The following is a 6,000-nucleotide window of genomic DNA, read 5'->3' as shown; positions in this document are numbered from 1 at the left end:
GTGTGGATGCCAGGTTATTTGAACACAATAACTACCCTTTAAAGAAATCTTTCTCTTTACTCACTTTCTTAGCCCAAGTTGCCTATTGCTGCTCTTTGTAAAGCTCATGACTAAGGCAGCTGGTCAGTCATATTGTCTTTGTACATACGGGGTGATTTCTTACATGTGGGTACATTTATCCTGGGACTGTGAGATGAAAAAACTGATTCCCAAAGAAATACACCAGCATTTGCAGGCAAAAACATAAAAAACAAAGACAAAAAACTATCCCTTACCATAGCCTTCTTCTTCCAATGCTACTGCCAAAGGTGAAAAAACTTCTGGACCCCTCTTTGAGCTCATCTGTAAATCACACCAGAAAATTGGTCTTACTGCTTATGAATCACATCTTATTATTTGACCTAAATTTATATTACCTAGCATTGTCACCCATCTTATTTAATCAAATCTGCTTCATATGGCTTTATTTACAGGATGATATTAAAAATATTTGACAGCACAGGCTAATCAGAACAGATGCTATTTATACCCAACAGTTATACCTATAATGATATGTATCCTCTGAATGTCAGTTCTGCTTTATGATATTCTAAAACATTTTTAAAAATAAAAATACCCCACATATGGTGAACTTTGATATTTTTTGAATTTCCAGTGTCCAGTCCTAGCTTGCTCTATTGGAGGAATTCCCATCATGTTATAGTGCCCCCATTAGGTGCATGTGTATAACGCTTAGTGTGCACATGATATGGTCATAGAAGGTGTCGATATGGCTTGGAAGACATAGAGGACATGTTTGGAAGACAAAATCTTTCTCTTTTTTCTTACATCTTTTTATACATCCGGAGTATAACTGCTTTACAATGGTGTATTAGTTTCTGCTGTATAACAAAGTGAATCAGCTATACATATACATATATCCCCATATCTCCTCCCTCTTGCGTCTCCCTCCCACCCTCCCTATCCCACCCCTCTAGGTGGTCACAAAGCACCAAGCTGATCTCCCTGTGCTATGCGGCTGCTTCCCACTAGCTATCTATTTTACATTCGGTAGTTTATATACGTCCATGCCACTCCCTCACTTTGTCCCAGCTTCCCTTTTAATGTAAGGGGGGAGGGCCTCACTTTTAAGAAAGAGTTCATGATGTCAGCCCCCATAGTCCTACCAATCCCTGGGAATGCATGTCTCCATGACTGAAACCTACTTTTCTCCACTAGTACCTCTTGATTGGTTAGCAAAGCCTGTGTGGAAATAGTCTCAGGAATCACATCTCCTCCCAGACCACCAGGGGCTGTTGTGTTTCCCTCCAAGATGAGCTGCGTGATGGGTCTAGTTAGGAGTCTGGGTAAATAATTACTGAGTTTGGGGAACTCGTGCAGCTGTGGTGTTTCACAGAGATGGCATTTCAAGATGCACGAGTTCCATTTTTGACCTCCTGATTTACCCTCTGTCTCTGCAATTCAAGACAATCATTTAAAATACCCATAGAAAAGAATCTTAAAAAGAATGGATATGTGTATATGTATAACTGATTCACTTTGCTATATACCTGCAACTAACACAACATTACAAATCAACTATACTCCAATAAAATTAATATTTTATATAGAAAACAAAAACAAAAAAATAAAATATCCTACAAATGTTACAATAGAGCAATATAAGAAACACAGTTGAACTCTGATATTCTTACAGTGGAAATAGCTTTGTTTCTTTGTATTTTCTAGTTTTTCTACAACAAACATAGATTACTTGTATAGTAAAAGATATCACCAACAACAAAAACTGGAAGGAAAAATAAGCAAAAATATTTCCCAATTTATATCTTTTCCCTCATGTATAGTCACAGACGTGGCCCAAGTGGTGACCAGAACCGTGGCATCCAAAGTGGACTCATACGAGGCCCAGCGATCTACGTCAATGACGGGTTAGTTAAGGAGTTTAGTCAGTCTCAATGCAAGTAATTCTTAGTGGATCTTCCTCTATGAGAACATGTATTAGTAGCATTGAGTACATCTAAGCAGGCCTCAAATCTCAGATGAGGGCGCAAGATTTGGAGAGGAGGACAGTAATACCTATATATGGTAGGAAGCTAAGAAATTCTGGCCTCTTTTCTGCTTTTATCCAGCATCTTAATAAAGCATCTGCAAAAGACATCAATGTTACAGGTCACCACAAATGTTGTCTTTGCATATGGGCCCCTTGTTCTTTGACTGAAGTTCAGTTTTTGGAGCAACTCCAGTTCTGGATCTGTGTGGTGGTACTGGCTGTCCTACCATTGCATATCTACACATAGCCAAATACCCTAGGAGCATCCCCACTTTCAGAGATGATGCCCCAGTGACCTCAATAATAAAGCCCATGAACACACACGGAGGCTGCCATGCGGATACCAGACTTGAGTGGTACAAATAAAGCAATGGGAAGAGTATGACTTGCTCCTGAATGACACCTCAGCAGGTCTGGTACGGAGCACAACTAAAATCTTAAAAGTGACATGACAGTATCAAAGAAGGTTCTGGAGTAGACCTACCAGTCTAGGTCCTGGCCCAGCTTCCTGTTTCTACACACATTGCATGTTCTTCACTTGCTGATGGGATTAGTCAAAATAACCTGTAGCATTTATTGACTTTCTTCTTCACTTTTCTACTGGTTTCATGATTACAATGCTCTGCGTTCTTGTCTGGAGCCCCTAACTCTCAGTGACAGTATAGCCGCGTAACACGTGTAGGCGTTTCTAATTTTCCTTCATGTATTTTATTTATTTATTTCTTTGGCCATGCCTTGCGGCATGCGGGATCCTAACTCCCTGACCACGGATCAAACCCGCGCCCCCTGCTGTGGAAGTGTGGAGTCTTAACCGCTGGACCATCAGGGAAGTCCCTTTCATGTTTTCTCTTTTTTCTTTTTTTTTCTATTTCTGCCAAGCACTAATCATTCAGGCTATGTTCACCTAAATCATAGTGGACTTGGTAATTAGATAATTGGAATTTACCATCAACAGCAGTAAGCCTTTACTGAACTTTACCATACATCAGCTACTGTACGCTGGTGATTCAAAGATGGGGGGTGTCACACACCATTTCACTGGGGTTTAGTGTGTATTCACCTTGGCGAATACTCTAATTCCTAATGTATTCAAATGCCAGCTCTACTCTTGTACTTTGGGGTCTTGGTCAAGCCTATTGAATTTTATGATTCTTAGTTCTCGTCTATAAAATAGAAATCATCACACTTCCAAGGGCTTATGTTAGGAGCAAATAAAACAATGTACATGAAAGACCTTTGAAAACTATACAGATAAGAGATTATTGTTACCCTTATTAGACAAGAAGGATCTGTCACATACAAGTGACAACTTGCTAAGAGAATATATTTCCATACAACACTTATCTGTAAGCCAAGTCCATAGGTCATTCAGCAGTGTCTGGCAGTGATTTTGAAACACGTAAGTGGTGGCTGATAAATATGCAAACTAGGTACGTGCTGTGATGAATGCAGCACAATGGCTGATACAGAGCGGAAGTCCAATAACTATTTGTGGAATTGAACAGAATTGAGTCTTAAAGAGTGAGTAGAAATTGGATAGGTCAACAGTGCAGTGGATGATTTTCTGAGCAGAAGGTACAGTGCCCAAAGTGCTTTGGGCATTGGAGAAATTTTAGGAAGTTTAGTGAGGCTCGGATGAACTGGGAATCGATGAGAGATGAGGCTTGAGAAGTGAACAAGGGCCGGAGCGTGAAAGGCACTGTATGTTAACGCTGGAGTTTGTTTTTCATTCTGAAGGTAATGGTAAATATTGGAAAGATCTTAAACCAAGGAGAGATATGTTCATATTGGCCTTTTAGAATGATGTCTCTGGTGGCAAGTACGTGATGGGTAGAGAGGCCGGGAGGAGCCTATCATGACGGTCCAGGTGAGAGGTGGGCGGGTTTGAACTAAGTAGGGGCAACTGGGGGCCAGGGGGCTGATGGAGACCAGGAGACAGAGTCAAAAGGAATTCATGAGGCAGAATTGCCAGACTTTCAGCAATTTGGTGTGTGTGTGTGTGTGTGTGTGTGTACAGGGATCAGGATGACTCCCAGACTTCTGCTTTGGATGGCTGACAGATGGAGCCATTAACAAGGATAAAGCAAACAGAAGGAGACAGTCCCTCAAGAAGAAGGTAACTTACATCCATAATCTGACTTTAAGAAAACACATATGTTTTAGATAAAGTTTCATCCAATATCCTGAAAACCTCCTTAGGTGTCATTGTCTTCCCCTGACCATGGCTTTCCACATGGCTCAGTAGATCAGCCAAATGGGTCAGAAGTGCTGCTTGCTTGGACTCCTTTCAAAGGGCGGCACAATGGGTAAGGGGTCTGGACCTGTGTGTATTAGTTGGGGGCTGGTTTCAACTACTTTATGACAGTCTGCTTCTGAATTCTTTCCAACCATGGATTTTTGATGAAACTCATCAACCTGCTGCACTTGACACTGAATAGATTATGTGTATATGGTTGGTTTAGTGGAAAATTCTTATTGGAACAGCTTTTGAAATCGTTTAAAACAGACACTGGTGATTGTCTTGTAAGCCGAGGCTATTTCTATCCATTCATTTACTGGTTCAAAGTCAGTTTCAGAACCGCTTTTCATCATTTTAATTCTGAAATTTATTTTATTTGTAAAATATTGTAGTACAAGAAGCATGGTACAAGATCTTCATTTCTGGAGAAATATTACTGTTTTTGCAGAATGTATGTGAGTTTCTTGAAGGCAAGGATTCATTTTGTTTACTTCTTTCTAAGTCCCCAGCACATAAAATTTCTGCCACATATAAAGTTCTTAGCAGATATCTGTGGAATATGTAATGACTGAATTTAAATGATGGTTATCTTTTTAAAGAAGACATTTAAGAATTCCCTAAGTCGGGCTTCCCTGGTGGCGCAGTGGTTAAGAATCTGCCTGCCAATGCAAGGGACACGGGTTCGAGCCCTGGCCCAGGAAGATCCCACATGCCGCGGAGCAACTAAGCCCTTGCACCACAACTACTGAGCCTGAGCTCTAGAGCCCGCGAACCACAACTACTGAGCCCACGTGCCGCAACTACTGAGCCCACATGCCACAACTACTGAAGCCTGCGCGCCTAGAGCCCGTGCTCCGCAACAACAGAAGCCACAACGAGAAGCCCGTGCACGGCAACAAAGAGTAGCCCCTGCTCGCTGCAACTAGAGAAAGCCCACGCGCAGCGACAAAGACCCACCACAGCCCAAAATAAATAAATAAATAAATATATATATAAAAAAATAAAGAGAATTTCCTAAGTCAAACATATTTTGTAATAATAGGTATAATCAATAGGTAGGACCTCAGCCTAGAATACTTTTAGCGTATTTTAGATGGAAACAAAGCTTGAAAATGACTGTTTTGTCTTTCCCCACCATGAGGGCAGAAGAATCAGCATTTTTTTGCTCCTCTTAAAGTCAGTCTTGGACTTCCCTGGTGCTTTCCAGGAAAGTCCATTCATAATGTATGGGCACTTGGATTTTTGGTTCTGTTGCTTTCTCCAAAGCACTTCTTGTCAATCATGACATAAAATTGATGCATGGATCTCTATGTAGCATAAGAAATGTTTGCTAAGGGTTACGAAAAGTATGGAGATAGTGATTCTAATTAAAAAAATTTTACTGGTATTTTTAGCAAGATTTTCCATTTTCCTTTTGAATTAGTAAATTATACAGCAACATTAACTCATCCCTCCTACCCACCTAAACTTTGAGCGGGAGCATATCCTCAATGCCTAAATTTTCCAGAACACGCAATTACAGGCATTGCTTAAGAGCAGCAAACACTCCTTCCCAGCAGAATTCACTACAACACCTGGCACACAGCTGGCTGTCAGTAATAGATTCTGATGTTTCTGGGTTTTGTCTGCCTGTTACGGTTTCTCATCTTCTGTCTTCTGATTCTCATGAAGACCTCCTCCTTCATCCCTGTGGTCCTTTGGTGTTGTTAGC

The sequence above is a fragment of the Hyperoodon ampullatus genome (genome assembly GCF_949752795.1).
Source record: "Hyperoodon ampullatus genome assembly, chromosome: 9".
Lineage (NCBI taxonomy): Eukaryota > Metazoa > Chordata > Mammalia > Artiodactyla > Ziphiidae > Hyperoodon > Hyperoodon ampullatus.
The sequence above is the reverse complement of the archived record's forward strand: the minus strand, read 5'-3'. Positions refer to the sequence as shown.